The 20,416-nt window shown below is 31.2% G+C and overlaps 1 protein-coding gene across 2 annotated transcripts in view; it reads right to left on the bottom strand.

Annotated features, from left to right (window-relative positions):
* The window catches only part of LOC146540939 (uncharacterized), an 88,938-nt gene that overhangs the window by 27,683 nt on the left and 40,839 nt on the right, over window positions 1-20,416 (bottom strand). The window contains exon 1 of one of the 2 annotated variants that reach the window (XM_085203700.1): window positions 15,324-15,465. The exons of the other annotated variant lie outside the window; for it this stretch is intronic. The gene's annotated coding sequence lies outside the window, so the exon portion shown is untranslated. Of the gene's footprint in view, window positions 1-15,323; window positions 15,466-20,416 lie in introns of those variants that run through there. 2 annotated transcript variants of the gene reach the window in all.

Below are 20,416 nucleotides of genomic sequence, written 5' to 3'. Positions count from 1 at the left end.
CAAATCAATTTTCTACTTATCTAAACTATAATTTAACTTCTAATCGAATTTGTTTGGGTTAGTGCTATGCTCATAAAAAGTTTATGGCAATTTAAGTGCTCCTACCCGTATAGAGTAGTGAGTTATCTCTTATTTTAATTCCATTATATATACGTCTTTCCTTATTGGATGTCCTTTTTAAGGCAACGCAACAAACGTAGCGGGATTGATTCCCGTGAAGAGACGAAGGTATTTCCATTAACTTGATAACGGTTAAAGTGGAATAAAGGAATAAATGGACCGTTTATTTTGAAAGTGGTGTAAGTCCATTTTTTCCAAAAATGAGCTATCACGTAATTCATGCTTAATTTAATGTCATTTTTTTTATATATAACTAATCCGTGTTTAATTTCTCAAAAAAAAACCCATATTTTGAACAACTTAAAATCAGTCGGTAAATGAAATTGCATAATCATCGACATACTAACCTTTAATTTTCTCGAAACAAAAGAAAATGGACTTACACCACTCTCAAAATAAACGGTCCAAATATAAAATTAAACATGGGAATGATTCCTAAAATACAAACATGTTAAAATATATTTGTAATTAAATATATAAAGAGATAAACTGTATAAAAATTTTCTTAGATATCACTTTATTTTTAAGACGCTCCATTCTCCATTAAGACATTTCCATTCCCGACTTTCTGCCGAACTTTCGAAGTATTGCGTTTTGAGTGGCAGAACTTAACGCCGCGCTTTGCCCCATTATCTAGTTATGAGTAAGGATGAAATGAAAATATTAACAATTTCATTCCCACGAGTAGGAGTATAATCCAAGTATTCTAAAAGTTTGTTTTCGTGACCTAGAAAATTATTAATTCTATTTAGTTCGCAAGATCTATTACGACATTATTTGGGATCTTAAGCAGCTGACTGCTGCGGAAGCGACTCATTGTTAAGGGCAGAGATCATAGACAAGCTAAGTAGCGTCAGCAAGTAAAATATAAGAATCAAATCTAATTAATATGAATTAGTTAATAAGTCCCTGTTGTTTATTGTAGCCTTTGATGTAATAGAAACGTGTCTGATGGCAACAACTCCTGAATGCCGCTATTTTACTTATCAGATACCACCTGGAGGGTAAATAAAAAAAATATTAATATTTCCAAGAGGGGATGGAATCCACAACCATCGCGTTTAAAGGATAAGATACTGCACCACAAGGAACACCATTTTCTTCAAAATGAATCCATGTATCAGAATACATATATTTTAAAAATAAAATAAAATTCTTAAAAGTTTTAAAGCATCAGATTTTTGTGGTAACCGTACCCAATTTCATAGAGCTTCATTAATAAATTATTACATGTAGTGTACTTGTTCTTATAACCTACATATTTCAAGTGCAATTTGAACAAATTGCTTCTCATTATAAAATGTATGAATTCTATTATAACAATTATTTTTTTTACGATTAAAAATATATTTCAAATATAAACCAGTGACCTCTTTATACAAAGTAACTTATTATTTATTCTTACAGTATATTATTCTCTTTATTTAAGTATCTCAATGAAAGTACCGCTATATGTATTACGCAAAATCGTGGGCGTTAACTAGTGTTATAAGAGGCGACATGTCGGCCTGAAATTACAACTTCCAATCTAAAATACTCTTTCCGTAATAATGTATTATTTCTTATGTAATACTAGTAATAGTAACAATATTTGTATGTTTATATTATAATTTTTAAAATAAAATATTGAAAAATATTCAACACACAATGCTTCCAAAATCCAGAAAGGAGGGAGCTGCTATGTGCGGGTTAGAGGATGTCTTCAGGGTGTTTTCGGCACTAGGTTCCCTCTACACCGCTACACTACTACTGAATGCAGTACGAAGAACACAATATTTTTTTTCACTATTTACATGAAAAAAATAAAACACTTCAAATGTGTTTAAATACATTTATGAGAATAGTATACCTATAGCTTTAATTTAAATGAATAAAAATTAAAATAATTCAAATATGTTTAAATAAATTTATAATAAAAGTATATAGCTTTAAATGTATAATTAAGATATTTAAAATAATTCAAATTCGTAATTTTTTATATAAGCATGGACTTAAAAAATATTTTTAAGAGCTAAGCTGCAACACTTAATATCATAAAAATATTTAAAAATCACAATTGAGAGATTTCATTGGCAAAATAACGTAGACAGCGAGCAGAGTCAGGCGCAAGTAGCTAGTGTATTTAATTTACAACTATCTAGGACAAATGGAAAACGGATGTACTGCATCATATGATTTACTCGGGCAGACCTTAATTTTGTAATGCGAAATACGAATAACTGATTTGTCACGTTCTCTAATGATAGGACGGCGAACTAATTTATTATTAGGAAACTACTTAATTATTATTGAAATGTAAGAAAATTTATGGATATCCCAATGGATAACATAAATGGGCCCGTCGTGGCGCAGCGGCACAAGGGTGTGACTGTAACGCGACGGTTGTGGGTTCCATCCCAACTCGAGGAAGTGAAATATTTATTTACGTTTATATTTCTATTCTCTTCGCTCTGGTGTCGAGGCAAAGCGCGGCGTTGAGTTCTGCCACTCAACACACAATGCCGCCAGAATTTAGCAGAAAATTGGAGAACGGAGTGTTTTAGCACTAGGTTCCCTCTACCTACGCTGCTGTGTGCGGGATACAGCGTAAAGCTGATTTTTTTATTTTTCAAATGGATATTGTAAAGTTGAAATGTTTGTTAAGTTTAATGTCTCAAGGTCTATACTACTGGTTAGTTTTTTTAATGTTATCCAAAAAAAGTTACCCATACGGATGCCTGCATGCCTATCGTTCAACGCTTATTTTATTTATTTCTAGTTTGGATTTGCACTTCCCATGCTATTGAACTTCCGGATACTAAACAACACAAAAAAGTGAAGCGATCAAAGGATTCCAATTCCCGTCCGGCTTTAGGTTTCAATCAATACCAGAGTTAATGTACCTAAATCAACGCTTTTCCTACGGCGCTGTTACTTTGATTCTATTTTTAAATCTTTTCGTTCTCCACTTTCCTCGTGTATCGAGTAAAAGAGAAGGAAAACTGAGAAGTTTACTTCGTTGAAAGTGTTAATCTAAACAACGACTGGCTTAAATTGAACAATACTTTGTGTCTTGTATAGAGTCTATCAAGGAAGACTATATGGAATATTACATTATCGTATCGAACCCCCTCGCCCATTACCCCCCACCCCCATTGTACATACGGTCAGTGTTAGCTCCTGCACTTATAATTTTTCACATCAGAACGAATAGTAATTTCATTTGACCACGAGAGCGACGCCAAAAGTAAAAGTTAATACAATTTAAAAAACTTAGAAAAACTTCGAAAACATCTTTAAATATTTAGATTTCAATTTTAAACTATAGATCACGTGTTATTTCAACCAGCTTAGTCTAGTAGGCCTTTCGTAACTAGCTACTTCAATAAGTTGAAAAGACAATCGTCACTCAAAAGGCATTTAATCGTTCAATATCTATAACCAAGGTTACCTGACAGAACTAAACAATAGATTTTCCTTGAACTACTAACCTATGACGACTCGAATAGCAACAAATGATCACGAATGCTAATGCTTCTTCATTTAGAATTATTTTCATTAAGTATAAGTTGGACGTGGGAATTTCAGGAAATTTTTGAAAATACATTTTTTTTTAAAACGAATGGAATAATTGGCAATTAAATTATGAAGTCTAATAAACTTAATTTAAAAGAACCAATTCTTAATTGTCACCACTGTAGCGCAGTAGCAAGCGCCTAACTGAAAACGCCACGGGTTCGATTCTGGCTTGGGGGAAATTTGATTTTTATTTCCTCGCTCTGATAACATATAAACTCGGCGCTGCGTGGACAACGCAGCAGGTGTCTTTAGAAATGGGTTCCCTGTGCCTACACTACTATATACGGCATACAGCGTAAAGCAAAACCGCCATTAACATAAATACTATGATTTACACAATTGTACTTGTATTTTAATAAAAATCTATTAGCATATCAACGGTTGTCAATCTCAATCAAGAAACGCATAGTACTCGATTTGTTCAGGTAACTCCCAATTTGAATTTGTGAGTCAGAGTCGTGAGATACTTGAGAAGTTTGGAACGGAAATAACTGTAGAGTCAATTCGTGGCAGAAACATAAAATCATTAGTGGTTAGCATTCAAAATATTAACTACGAAATAATAATAATAATAATAAATTGGAAAATGCACTTAAAAAGAAAACACAAAACTAACTATATCCTTTCGGTTCACAGGAATCACAGGTAACCAAGTATAGTACGTGAGTCAGACAGACACGTGTGGACTGAGCAGTTATAGCTTTGTTTTGCTTTGAATCGCTTAAAATGGTAGTGCGGGCGGCGCGAGCTGTCGTGCTTAATGATAACTACTGTAATTGTATACACGCTTCACGCTGTATCCCGCGTATTCGTGGGCGTAGAAATACGGGGTTGAAATGGTCTGTGCCCAGCCCAGAACTTTTACTAATAAAAGTAAGCCTTAAATTGTAAAAGAACTTTTATACGTAAAGACCATTTCAAGCTATTTTAGTTAAGCCAGATATTTTACTTTAGTTTCCCGCAGTACCCCGCATATAGCAGGGTAAAACTTAGTGTTCAGATATTCCATTACCCACTTTTAAGCCTTTTAGACACAGAATTTGTACACTGATAGAGACGAAGATAAGTATTTTTGACATTTTTCAAGTGTTATTGCAAATGTAAGAAAGAAAAAGATAGATAGACAGAAAAACCAAAGAAAGTAGCTCTCTTAGAATCACAATAAATAGTTAAAAGAAAGCTTCAATTGTAGGTTTAAATTAGCAATCGGCGTGTTTAAAAGGTAAATGCATCACAGAATCAAAAGGAAAATGGTATGCATAACTGTAGGGTTAAGTGAAAGTGCAATTGCAAGGGACAATACTCGTACTTGATCGACGGGCGTGCTCTATGGCATTAATGTGACGGATTTGAACACTGCGAAAGTCACATGTTCATTATGAAGATGTTTATAATTTGTGGCAACTAATTATGATAATAAATCTATATTAACGTATGGGTTCCGCCAGTGAGAGTGAAAAATGATGTCTTGGCACTAGGTTCTGTTTGTCAAATGCGCCTTCCGGGAAAAAAGGAAGCTTACAAGATTATATTTATTATCATATATAAATTTTTTACATTAATTACGATAAATTGTTTATAATAATCGAATTGATATCTTTAGAAATTACTTCGTTCTTCGTCCTCAACTAAAATAACTAACTAAATTAAATTGCTATAATATCAAGAACCATTACAGAAATTTATTAAGAACATTTGACATTTATTTAAAATTTTCCTCTATAAAGACATAATAAAAATTCTGGCTGAATAATTAAGCCATTCCCTGCCATGTTTTAAAAATTGACAAGACACGAGTATAATCTGTGGCATCGTTTTCCCGCGTCGAAATGGCGCCTACGTCTCCGGCGCCGGCGCCGATACCATATTATGTACTTTCGAACAAGTGAAAACGATCATTTATTTCTTCACATGTTTAAAAAAGTTGTATGTGTAGGGTTACAACATAAAGTTACATAGTAAACTTATAGACACTCCCTTTAGGTACTATTGTGGATATTATATTATTTTTCATAGCTTCATATTCACATTTTGTAGAGGAGGACAGTATGTAGTGCTATGATACTCTGTCGCCCACTTTCTGGCCAATTTTTAAGATATTGTATGTTGATTGACGAAAAACAATGCCGTGGTTTGTCTTCTTATCTGAGCGATTTCCTGAACCGAATGTAAGTAGTGTGCTCTGGTCTACTGGAAACTCTCTGGAACCTACAACCGGAACGTTTACAATCAGACTGAGTAAATATTTTTAATATTCCTGACTAATTCAGCAGAAAGTGGGGGACGGAAGCATCTCAATGGGAACGGAGTGCCTTAACAATAGGTTTCCAGGATCCCTCTGCCTACGGCGCTATGTTCGAGACATAGCGTGAATTTTGTAGATACTTACAATATCACATAACAAATAATAACGATCGTATAATCAGATCTTCAATTATGCCACAAAGATGTAATTTTGTTTTCTAGAACATCATTTAACAGTTATGTTTTTTAAAGTCACTTTAAATTACACTTAAACATTTATATAATCCTATAAATATTCAGAATATGGTCATAATATCGATGCGCTCAAGATTCTACTAGTTTTCATTCGAGTTGTTCCCAGCAAGTTGCAAGTCTGTGAATAAGTAATAATAATTGATGGCATTATTAACTTAACAACTTGTACTTGCCGGGGCTGTTCTAGAGATCTTTTCATTTTTTATTAAATATTAAAATTTAAGTCGATGCAAAAATGGTATAACTGAAGAAACAGAAGATTTGAAACTTCATATATTTAAATATAATATACCTTTTAATATTGTAAGGGAAGCTGGGAACACTCTGTTCTCATTAAGATAATTACGTTTTTAGCGAGAGCGAGAGTCAAACCTATAACAATACCATAGTTTTCTGTATATAATATGCATGAAAATTTTCATTTTAAAACCAATTAAAATTAAATAGTAATGTCAAATCTAAAACGAAAAAAATCGATTCGTAGCCTAATTAGATAGCTCTTTCGTAAACGATGACTTATTGTCATCTCACTAATAAAATATAACATTACTTTGATCTTAATGGAGTTAAATATTGCTGTATAATTAACTTCATATCATAAATGAAGAAAGATAAAATTCGACACAGTCCCTATATTTTAATCGATTGTAATTTAAAAATCGATTTGTTCATATCAAGTGATCACACATAAAACGATAAGTTACACCAATCAACATAACTTACAGTTGCCAATATAAAACATTATATTTTATTGTAAGAATCCATTGATTTATTATATAGTTTATATTCATAAAGAGTTTCATAAATTATACGAATATATATTATCTGTATTATAATAGAATTACAAATACATATAGTTAAAACTTTAATTAAATACATAAAAAAGAGACATAATTAAAGAGTAATTTCGTTCCTTTAATACTAATTGACAAATAAATTTAAATAAAAATTTTTAAATGTTTTTTTTTTAATTTTAAAAAATTACATTCTGTTTGATCATTTTATGTTAAGACCGTCATGCTCTAGGGACACAAGGGTGCGACTGTTACGGGATAGTTATGAGTTCGATTCCCAGTAAAGGGAATTAATTATTATTTTATCTGTTCGCTCTGGCACCAAAAAGTCTGGCATTACATTCCGCCACTCGCCATGCCTCGAAAAAAGGCGGAAGTGCGGAACGGAGTGAACTTAACACTGGGTTCCCTCGGTCTGTCTACCTTACTGGTGGGAGACAGCGTAATTTTTTTTATCAATAGTTTACCTACTATCCAGTCAGTCTGGAAGGCAAGATGCTCACATGCCAGCATTATCTGTAGAGATAACTAATGAATATGCATGACCGTTAACGGTTATATTTAAGCCTATTACTAACAACATTGCAATGTATGAAAATCTTATTGGAAAAAGCTATTTTCACAATATTGTTTTATTGTACCTAATGGTTGAAACTAGCGAGGCAGCGTTGCCAGATTTTATCTCAGACAAAAGCGGGATTTTTAAAGCGTTTCAAGTAAAAGCTCGGACGTCCGGCGACGCCGTTAAGCACATTTAATAGAAAACTACTAGTAGAAAACAATGTCTCTTTCTTAATTATTACAGTTTTATACTATTCATATAAAAATATCTAATAGACAAACGATTATAAAAGGCCTAACATTGAAAAACAAAACATTTCGTTCGTCTGCATTCGATTTTATCTTTTTAAAAATAATATAAATAAAGCGCAAAAGCAACAATTTTTTTCTTTTAACTTAAAGCAAAAAGGCATTCGTGCATTGCGTGCGTAAATATAAATTATACACTTCTTCATTAACTCCCCGCGTGGTTACGTCACTATAAGAAGGGTTATTAATTAGCACGATATAATAATATATGGCAGTGCGTGTTTTATTCTGTTATTGATTTTTTATTTAGCTTGTGTACAATGTACTTTTTTTAGTTTCACGCTGTATCCCGCACATAGCAGGGTAGGCAGTAACCTAGTGATAAGACATTCCGTTTCCCATTAAGACACTTCCGTTTCCAACTTTTCAATGAATTCTTGAGGCATTGTGTGTTGATTGTTGAGTAGCGTAACTCAACGGCGCGCTTTGCCTCGTTACGAGAGCGAGGAAATGAAAATTTAATGTAATGTATATAATTTTTATGATATTTTAAACTATTATTTAAATTTACGATTGTAATCATCTTTAAGGCTGTATATCTCGTAGTAGAGTTGAGTTGATGTAAACCACAGGATAAGCGAATAAAAGTTTAAGTTAGTTACAAAGTTAAGTTTAAGTTGGATGCCAGCCCGCGGTGAGTGCCACACGACATCGGCGTTTTTTTTTTGTATAAATAATTGAATTAAATATATTTCGTACTTTTGCTTCATAAGCGAGGTCGCGTTGTCAGCTATATAAAAATCTGTACGTAAACCGTACTAAGGCTATCATGACACAGCGTGAGATTAAAAAAAGAGATGCGGTTCGATCCAGTAAGATAATGTGCGGTGTTGAGTTCCACCACTTAACTGGAACTGCCGAAATATGGCACAAAAAGGAAAACAGAGCATCTTAAAGAACTTATGTTCTACCTGACTTTCCGACCGTATTGTATATCAATTTGAAACATTTATCCGCCAAAAGTCAAAGAACTTATTAAGTTGTAAATAAAACATTGTTTTTTTAAAGCGCAATACATACACCGAATTATATACGGAGCGCGTGCGCGACGCCACACGTGTTCAGGAGTCTCCCACAGTGACAGATGATTCGAAAATCGGATACCTACTGCATTCCGAACCGCTTTTTTAAATGGCGATGAAATTTTTTGTGGTTATTGACGGCTGTCTGGCTGTTGTTTTAAATAAATATATAAACAAATCTTTCCTCATAATGAGCTGACTGATAAATATACAATATAGATTTATTAATTTATAATTTAAACTGTAATTTACAATTAATATATTCTCAGCATTGTTCATATTATTTTATCAGTCGGCACATAGTTTATAAATATAATACTCCAACAATGTACCATTTAAATAATAAGTGTAGGTTACTAAAAGTAGGTGCTCACATTAAAAACCCAATTATTATTATTTATAACATTTTTGAGAATACATTCGAAAAAATTTAAAGCAATATTTCAAGAAGCAAATAAAATAAATCATATCAGTCCGTTCCCGCCATTTTATCTGTCATAATGACAGCACAGATAATAAATAATGACCCAATGACTAATATCCGATATTTTATACTGGCACCACCCACCGGGTACAGTTATAATTGCATATTGATATCTTTGATCGAAATTAGCGCAATAAAACTATAATGATTAGTGATTACTGAAATTTTAATAGCCGCAGCTATTATGGTTAATTTGGGAATGTGGGTGTTTTTATAGTTGTTTTTATTTAGTAAACAAACATGTTTTATTTATAGATACGGTTATCTAACATGGCGGCGAACACGAGACCTGTAGTAAAATTTGGGGTAATTAATGCAACCGTCAGCGGTCGGTCAGATACCGGTATAATGTGTTAAAAATAGAAACAAAATAATATTATTTTTTCTTTAGTAGTAAGTCTCTTCGAATCTTAAATTTATTAAGATTATATTACTACAATATCTGTAAAAAATATATATATTCGCCTGTACTTCCTTTATTTCGGTGTAAAATAATCTATACTTAAATAATAAAATTAAAGAGTTTGCTTGGTTGAACGCGCTGATCTCAAGAACTACTGGTTGTATAGAAAAAAAAAGAAATCAATCAACATTATCATTATTTAATTTTCATTATTCTAATTAAAGTATATCACAAAATAGGCTATATATAAGAACATATTATATCCATCAAAAATATCAAAGGCAAAGGCTTAATCAGTAATACTTAGTGGAATATGTTAATTTCGACCTGAGCGTGGCGCCGTTTGAACACTTCTAAGACATCTTGAATAATGTGAGTGACACCATTTGCATTCCTCACATAGCTGGCGTGGTGAAAAGGCTTAAGCAGTTTTAAAACTGTAATGGTTTCACATAGATTATATCTAAGATTTGACATTTTGATATAATTAATTTTGTTTATTACAAAAAATAAGCTTTATACGGTGGTTTAGTCAAGAAATTTAGAATGGAATTTTACACGTTACAAAAAAATCACAAGTATTTACAGTAAGCTAGCCGGAATGTTCTATAAAATAATATTTTCTTCTAATGGAAGAAGGAAATAAAAAGATTAAATTAACAGTCATGAGAAAATAAATATGGAAATATGTACCTACATATACTATCCTAACTGTAATAATTTTAGAGACATGAACCCACAATATGTCAGTTTAAAAGTATATGATCTAGAAAATTTATATGAAACTTATATTTTGTTACACTTTCTACATAGAAAACCACCGATTTCACCTATTGTGGTCACTTCCTTGAAACCTATTTTCTGATTTAAATTACACGTATTATTTAAAATTTTATAAATAACAATTATTAATAAATATCGACAACAATTTTTAAATTAAATTATTTTAAACAGATTAATCGCTTATATTCTGATATTTAAATATTTACGAACACTACTTAACTAGTATGTTTTTAATCTTAAGTTGCATTTTCCCAGCAAACCAAATTAATAATACTTTTACGAAAATTGCAAGTAGCATTACCTACTCTAGCTTCTCTATTTTTAGCCACTTAGCTTACCGAACCTTAAACAGGAACAATCTAGTGTTAAGACTATTCCATTGAAATTAAACCTCCATTTGAAATAAATAATTAATCCCCCAATGCGGATTGAACTCAAAATCATCGAATTTACAGTCCGACATTGTCTCACTGCGCCAAAAAGGAAAAAAGCGCGCACAAATATATAGGAATTAATAATTATAATTTACAGGAAAATAATAATTTTAACTTATTCCACTTGTCTCGCAACGTCAATTCAGGTTCCGTGGGAAATACGGCCGTGGAGGATACTGATAAGCCACCAGCCTGGCCATTGCTCAAAACTGAGTTGCAAATGCACACTCTCGCTTTCCAATACCCGTTCTCCAAAAGGAAATCCTATTTATCTCGGGTTAAATATTGCTAAAGTCAATCTTATCTGATGTACTAGTGATACGATAATATCGATAACGTTGTTTCGTAACATGTAATTATAAAGGTTGTGCGAAATTGTGTCGGTTATCGATATCGATATTGTTTAATGGCTGCCTAGATGTAATTAGTTTTGTTTACTGTGTCAGAGGTTGTAGCTTGTGCTTGTACTTGATTTAGATAAATAACAATGTAAAATACTTTAACAATGAAAGGATTAACAAAAAAATATATAAACATTACAAAATTATCATTTTTTTACTCTTTAGAATAAAGCGACAAATTACTTCGTTTCATTTTAAATTCTTCAAACAAAATAAATATACCACGTTTTTATTTCTTTTAGGTTTTTTTTTATTACAATTATATCTTGTTTAATTAAACTTTTATGCATCTCTAACTTATCTGTAACGTATATTGAAATATAAAATTTTAGTGACTAATTTATATTAAGATAGAGTTCTCTAATTAAGATTTTCTTAATTAGACACCATTTCTATTGGCAGGAATGTTGTTTTTACTGTTATCGTTTAATTAAAGATCATCAAATAATGATGTCGAGGCTAAATTGAACTGTAAGATGCACATAGTGGTGTTCCAGCTTCTAACTACAACTGATGGTTGTGGATTCGATTCCCAATTAGGGCAATTATTTTCATTTCAGTCCTAACACAAAGGGTGGCTTGGAGTTAGTACCATGTTTCATATACTATTTTAATGATTACACTAATATAAATAAATACGTTAAAACAAAACTACTAACACTTATTAAATTATTATTATTATTCAATAATTATTTATTTTATCTATCGTTTTACTTCCTTTATCGTCTTATACCCTATTTGTACTGTCTGACCATTGCACATTCCTACATAGATTACGTAAACAATAGACTTGCTAGAGGCCATTATGGTACGTTGAAACAGTGATATACTACACTCGTGTTGGTTGTGGATTCGAATCTCAGCGATTATATTTAAATTATTTTCACATCCCCGTTCTGATTTTAAAAACCATTTTTTTTTTTTTCAAAATACGACAGAATGTAGGAAACGGAACGGTTCTACAAGTTTAGATTAGATCTCGAATGAAATGTACTATAAAAGATTCAATTTACTGTTGTTATTACAATTTCGCAAAACAATTAACAAGTAATAGAATTATTAAAATAACTTACTTTATTAAGGACCGTAAAATTATTTATGATTTTGAAATTACTGGTTAATTATTATCTATACCGTTCATACATTTTGAACTTTATGCAGAATATATTAAAATATAATTTAGCTTGTTATAAAATAATGAGAGAGATGTCACTGAACGATAGCGTCTGACTGCTTAATAAACATTTTATTTAATATCCTCTAGCCTTTATTGCAGTTGTTACATATACATATTTATAAATGTAAACAATGTACCAACATACATATTTTGAAGCCAGTAGAACATACGTATAACAACACACATAGTCGAACATATTTCAGGTCAGGTCAGGCAGCGGCACGCGACTATAAAAGCAACAGGTTATGGGTTCGAAACCCACTCAATTAAATATTTAATATTTTCATTTCATTGAAGTGTAGATGTGTCTTAAAGGAAACGGAGTCTTAACTCTAGGTTCCCAATTCCCTCTGCCTATACTGCTTTGTACGAAATACAACGTAAAGCAAAAAAATAATAATAAACAATCCTACCGATGGAATCGAATCCACAATTATCTTGTGTACTAACAGCAAGCGAGAGTCACCACTGAGTATAAAAATGTAAAGCTTATTTAAATATATTATACAAAACGTGTGTACTCTAGCACTATGATGTAATCACTGCGCTAAACAACGCTACACCGTGCTGTATCGGTTATATTATTTGGCAGCCCGCGGCGTAGAGAAAGATTCAGGTACGAGAAGTTAACCATAAACAAGATTTACGAAACAGTTATTTTATTATAAGTATTAGATATATCTTGATATTAACTTAGTCTTATAAATAAGACATGTTTTGTTTTGAGAATTACTTCAAGAGTTACTTACCGTTTAGATATAAAGATATAAGATGTTCCCAAGAACATAAACATCAAATTTCAACATAGTCACGCTTACATCATACACTTTTTTATCAATCTTTCATCAAAAAATATACTTAAGTAATACATTATTAAATTAAATTAAAATCAAATCAGCTTCACGCTGTATCCCGCACACCGTAGGGTAGGCAGAGGGAACTTAGTGTTAAGACAGTCCGTTCCCCACTTTCTGCCGAATTCTGGAGGCATTGCGTGTTGAGTGGCAGAACTCAACGCCGCGCTTTGCCTCGACACCAAAGCGGAAATGGAAATATAAACGTAAATAATACATTATTACATTTAGTAAGTAATATATTTTTTATTCAACTCATAATAGAAAATATGATTTTCAATAAAAAAAAAATGCTTTAGGCTGTATTCCGCATATCTGCTATATGCGAACGTATTATTTTAAATGCGGTATAGCCTAGTTAAGGTGCCTAGTTGAAACACTCCGCTGTCAATTTTCCACGGAACTAAATGGCGCAAAGAACTAAAAGTATTAAATATTTCATTTCCTTGCGTGGGAATCGAACCCACAACCTGTCGCGTTTACAGTCACACGCTTGTGCCCCTGCGTCACAACTGGCCTCTTCGTTCAATAATTATACATATATTTCTGTAAATATTTTCAATTACACTCTCAATAATCAGTTATATTCAGTTGAACTGATAACTTTGTAGTATAATAATGCACAGTAATTTAATCATAATAAATAATAATGAGATAGTGTCATTCACAGCAGACTTATTGGCGCTGCGATAAATTTTATACCTACTTAAATAAATAAGTAGAATTGTACTCTAGCGTAAATTAATTTGTTTTGAATTCTACGTATTTAAAACATAATTAATTATAAAGGAAATATTTCAAAATTAGCAGACGGGAACTAAATGCCAGCCTAATAATTTAAAATATATTTTTAGTTGTCAACTATTGATTTTTGTTTTATCCCCTTATTATTTAACACATGGTTAAGGTAGTATATAGTAATCTCGTTGCTGTTTTAATTTTTAATTTCTTAAATTGTACTCTTGCTCGTTGATTCCCACTCATTCAATTCCACTAAATAACTGGAAGAGATCTCTTATGGGCATAACTTCAAAATTTTAATTCTTTTGTACTTTAATAGAATAAATTATATTATTATTATATCTAACTATGTCCATACATTTATAACAGTCCCTAAAAGCTTAAACATCATTACTTTCAAATCATTTAGAAATTGTCTAAAGATAATAACCAATATATCATAACGATTTATAAATAAGTTGCGCTACCACCACTTAACCGCTACTCTAATTACTACTAAGCACTTCTTATCAATTCCACAGATAATATAAGTAGATGATTCAGAAAACTTGTATAAAATACCAGAAATCTGTTTATGGTAATGACGTCATATGGAAAACTGTTATAGTAAACAATCAAAACAAGTCGTATTTCCTGCTCTTGAAATATGTACGTTTGAATATTTTATTACATTTTAAGTAAACGGCATGATAATTGGTAATTAGAATAAATCAAATAATTTCAATAATTATTCAAATAAATACAAATGTTATTAATTATATTTTTATAGAGGCCAACGTGAACTTGCATGATATTTCAAGTGTGACTGTTAAATCGACTGGTTGTGGGTTTGTTCCCTACTCAAGGAAATGATGTATTATTTACATTTATATTGTCATTTATTCGCTCTGGTGTCGAGGCAAAGCGCGGCGTTGAGTTCCGTCACTCAACACGCAATGCCTCCAGAACTCCGCAAAAAGTGGGGAACGGAGTGTCTTAACACTAGATTCCCTTTGCCGTCCCTCCTGTGTGCGGGATACAGCCTGAAGCTGATTTATATATTTATATATGTGTAGATACTTACTAAAACTACATGTCATAAATGTCTCTTTTCTACCATAATTATGTTACAAAATATTTATTAATTTACATATTCTATGCCTAAGAAAGAATATAAAAAAAACACTTAAAATATCAAACTCACCCGTCACTTGCGCGTGACATCAAAACACTTCACTATTTAATTTTTTTTATTTATAAAAAAACCACTATTATTAAAATACACAAATGTGAAAATCAATAAACAATATTTTTATAAATAAATGTAAATATTTGTTAACACAAAATTTTGGGCACTATATTCCGTTATCAGCGACACGTTAAAATAAAATTGTAAACAAAAACAAGATGGACTCCCGCCGTCGGTCCCCACACACGGTTAACTGACGATGAATCACGAATAAGGCAAATAGCAATTATATCACTACAATAGGATATTTTAAGATGTTTTTATAATTTGCACTCGATTTTAGACTTTATAATTATGTTATAAGGTTTGTTTATTTTATTTATATTTTTTAATTGAGAAGTGACGTAGCGATGACTCAGAAATGATCATTTTCCTAGTAGTAGTAAAGATTTCATTCACATTCACTTTGTAAGTGTTTACACAAGTTTTTAGGAGTTGGGCGTGTTTTGTATATAATAGCAACCTAGGAAGTAGAAGTAGTAAGCAGGGTGGGGTGGGTTTCTGTCCACAGAAAATCCGTATTAAATTTTAAAATTAAATTCTTAAATTATTAATTTATATTTTCTTGAGTTTAACAAAAATAATGAATGCAACAAAAGATACAAAATTTTCCATTTCCATTTGTATTATAAATACCACCACGATTTAACCTTCAAATATAATAGTTGTATATAAACAAGACAGGTTGATTATGACTGAAACAAGATAAGATTCAATTAAAATAATAACTATGACAGTATAATGTTCAAAGAAATAAAAGGAATCTAAGAAAATGCGCGAATAGAGTCGTAATTGCTTGTTTCATAAACTCTATCACTTATGTTTTAGTTGTATCTCCAATCTTCTTTAGCTAACTTTTCTGAAATCCACACTATATATACTTCTATAATCATTTGTGACAAAAACAAGCAAAACATTTAGCAAGTACAGATTTGTATAAAGCGACTAGTAATTACGAAACTCAATAATTTGTAATCAATTGTTCGAACGATGAGGTCATGCTGAAGGTCAGGTGCCTTCCCACGTTGTAACCTTTGAGACGAGCATACCTGCATCATTAATTATATCTTAGCTATGACCTAAAATATATATTTTAATGTAAATATTATTCTAGAATACTATTAGATTTTATTTAAAATAAAATTATTTTAAATTAATGAATAGTTTTTTATTCGGATTTCAAAATCATTTGCCCAAATGTTCTTTTTTTTATTTTCAGGCATTTTCTCAAATTTCTTTTCGGTTCCATCTCCACTCGTTTTTTTAGTTTCAAGCTTTATCCCTAGCAGTAGAGCCAGATAAAACGGAATGCCGAACGCTACGGTCTCTGTATACCTCTTTCGCCTCGTCTACTGTCATCAACATCTTCACATCTGGGAGGATTCTCATGTTTTTTACGCGACCTTTCACGAGTATCTTTGCTCTAGAATCATCGAAACTGTGTTTTCGGAGGTCAACTGAGGTTTCCCCCTGCCTAACCCGCCGGGATAAATATTAATATTTAATTTATTTTCCTTTGGAAGAGCAAAGTTGGCACTATAAATAAGCCCCTAAAACGGGGAACGGAGTGTTTTAACTAGGTTTTCTTTCCTCACCCTACTTATACACCGACATACTAATTTACTACTAATGTTTACTTACCAATATTATATTCGAAGCCTCATCAATATAAAAGGCATTATTACTTACGGAGTATATAATATTATTTAGTACTTCCTAGGTCATCATTAACTACCATATCATTTAAAGATGAGAAAGAAATGGAAAGATGAATAGAATGAATACTTCGAGCGGGGATCGAACCCATAACCAGTCGCGTTTACAGTCACACTTCGTACACCTGCGCCACTACTGGCCTCTAGATACATAATAGGTATATCCTGTAATTACTATGCCTATCAATTTCTACGTAAAATCTTTCTAGCCATTTAAAATTATTTTTTATCTACAACGAGTGCATTCATTAGGATCGTGTGCGTGCGGTGAATGACCGACGCATATCGCACAGAGTGTTGCTCTATGTCGATAATTGTTTATCGATAAATTGCATCACAATTGTTTGTTCGTCTAAAAATAATTAAAAAAATAATTAATTAACATTTATAATATTTACGCGTTTATAATTATTTAAAAAATTAAACACATCATTTAAATTTTAAAGTAATAAAAAAATATTAATAATATTACACTTTTTTTACCGTTATTTTAGTATTTATTTTGTCCTTAGATTGTTTGCAAAATATTAATAAATAATATTTAAGTGAGCAACCAGAATAATACAAATTAACTAATAAAAGTGCTGGTTAGTAATCAAAAGTTCTTTTTTAAATAAATTGAGTAATTAATTAACTACCCACATAATTAACATTATCTCTGTCTTAGTAGAGATACAAATGATGGCCTTTTCGTATACGGTGTATATTTAAAATTATATAAAAATTAAAACACTGTATCGCAATAACTTTTAAAACAAAGGCTTTAATAAAATAAATAAAATAGTATTTCATTTATTCTCATAATTCATGACACAAATTCAACAATTTAACAATAGATACAAAAATATTCATTACATTTAAAGTTAGTAATAATAAGATTTGTCATATTCAATCATGAAGGATGCGATATAACGAGCCACCTTTCACTTTATACAATTTTCTTAGAAGAATATTGCTAATATTTTATACAATTTGAAATATAGCTAAGTGGAATATCAATAACTCTTTTCACCTAATCAGTGGTTTACACGATTGTAAAGTTGTAAACTGGTCCCTTATGTCCAATTAGCCAGTAAGTGACAGCGCGAGATAAAAGAGATTACAACATAAAAAATAATTATTTACCTTGCATAACCATCGGCTTAAATTATTATTTAAACGTAGTAAAATGTTAATGTAACTCGAAAAAAATATTGAGAAACGTATCTTAATTTAAACACGCGCTTCTAGGAAACCATCTTTTGAGGACGATCATGACAAACAAGACAAAGACCCGGCGTTGAGTTCCGCCGGCCGCTCAACATGCAATGCCTCAATGAAGAATACAATGCAGAATACAAAGTGTGAAGTTCATTTCCTTGGTCGTCTGGTAAGCGAACCAAGCGTGACATTGAGTTCCACTACCAAAAACGCAATGCCTCGAGAATTTAGCAAAAAGTGGGTAACGGAAGTGTCTTAATGGAAACAAAGTGTCTTAACACTGGTTGTCACCTACAATGCTACGTGCAAGAGTAGGTATACTTTCAACATATCTAATCCTTTAAATAGTTTATAATATACAGGTTAGTGTTAGTTTACTCCGTTTTCCACTTTCCAGCTATTTCAAAAGCATTGCGTGCTGTCTCAACTTATCGGTTATCACTATTATAAAATTATTTTAATGCTATAATTTTGCATGTTGTATGTTTTTATGATAGTTTAGACAAAGATTTTACTAAAATTAAATAAAAAAAAACTAAATATCTAACTTCCGTGAGAAATTACATTCATTCCATTGTTATAACTTGTTATGTAAAACTGAAATTATTCAAAGTCAAGTCAATTACATGTCTTTTTTTTGTATTAGCTTATAAAAGAAAAACTGAAACATTAAAACATTAAATAAATGTTTAATTAAATTAATTAATAAAGTCAATTCAAATATAATACATGCAAACTGTGTATATTCACGCGCATATTTATTTTTTTATTATCTTTCGCGTAATTATTAAATAACCATAAGACTTTACTTTTATTAGGTAACTAACTATGCAATACCTACCGACGCTATATATAATTTTATATTTTTTATTTGCACTTTTCACATGAAGAATAAGCAGAGAAATGTCAATCGACAAAAGGAAACCACATCACTAAATGCTCAGTAGAAATAAAAGCAGTCATAATATCCGTGCACGTGTGTGATAAGTTGGTTAACTCAAAACCTATAACGTCTGCATTTAGCCTCGAGTGCTCCATTCAACTTGGATGAATGGAAAGCTCTCCACTTTTGACCTGTTATTATAAAAATATTATCTTAACCTCAAATAAGTGATACGTAAATACAGTATTCTTATTTTGTTAGATTATATTATAATTTCGAAGATATAAATGCCTTTCAATTAATACACTTAAATATCAAATATAAATATGATTAACTTTACTGTAACATCTCTAGTATATAAATTTCCGACCATTTAGATACTTTATATACTAAAAGAGAATACTTCAACACCGTTGAGATCCGCCACTCAACAATGTCTCCAAAATTCGGTGGAAAGAGGAAAAGGGAATATCTTAGCACTAGGTTCCCTCTGCCTGCCTTACTATATAAGGCAAAGAAATATATTGTAAAAATACTAACATATAGCTACTACATAATTTAAGTAATGCAAAAAAACAGGCTAATTATGTAAATCAAACCCAGTACCACCCACCTTCTTCACACACCTTCATTAGCAAGTAATTAATCACAGTGACCTCTTGCGCTACTTTTACTGAAGAAAGAAACAGTAAAATTTATTAAGCTTTATTGAGAAATTACGACTACTTTTCTTGTATATATAAGTTAATTACCTATATAGATACTATGAAATATGAATAAACAAAAAGAGGAGTAAGTTACAGTCAACTATGCATCCTTCATATATATTCTTCAATTACATAAAAAATAACAAAAATGTATCATAATAAGTTATAAGATTTCCAATTTATCCAAAAATTATTAAGATTCCAAAAATAACTATACCACTGTTATATTATTAGACATTACTTATCCTTCGAATAATAGGGTTTCTCTTTCTCTATCTTTTTAAGTCTTTCACTGACTATCCCACTTTTTGACAAGACCACTAATTTTCATTAGAATATTAAAAAAAAGGCGCTGTCGTTATATATTTCTTGTTATATAATAATTAGCACAAGCCACTTGAACTCAACTATACTTAACATAATAACACATTAAGAAAGCAAATCATGAAGTATTATTGAGAACCAATTATTCCACAAACCTATTTCTAATCTAAGCCACAATCAGCACTAAACAATCGCAACAACGTATACACTGGTTAAGCG

The sequence above is a fragment of the Heliconius melpomene genome, chromosome 1 (assembly GCF_056956725.1).
Source record: "Heliconius melpomene rosina isolate 202511_hmr_F chromosome 1, ASM5695672v1, whole genome shotgun sequence".
Taxonomy (NCBI): Eukaryota; Metazoa; Arthropoda; class Insecta; order Lepidoptera; family Nymphalidae; genus Heliconius; species Heliconius melpomene.
Note: the sequence above shows the minus strand (reverse complement) of the source record. Positions and strands in the feature narration are given on the sequence as shown.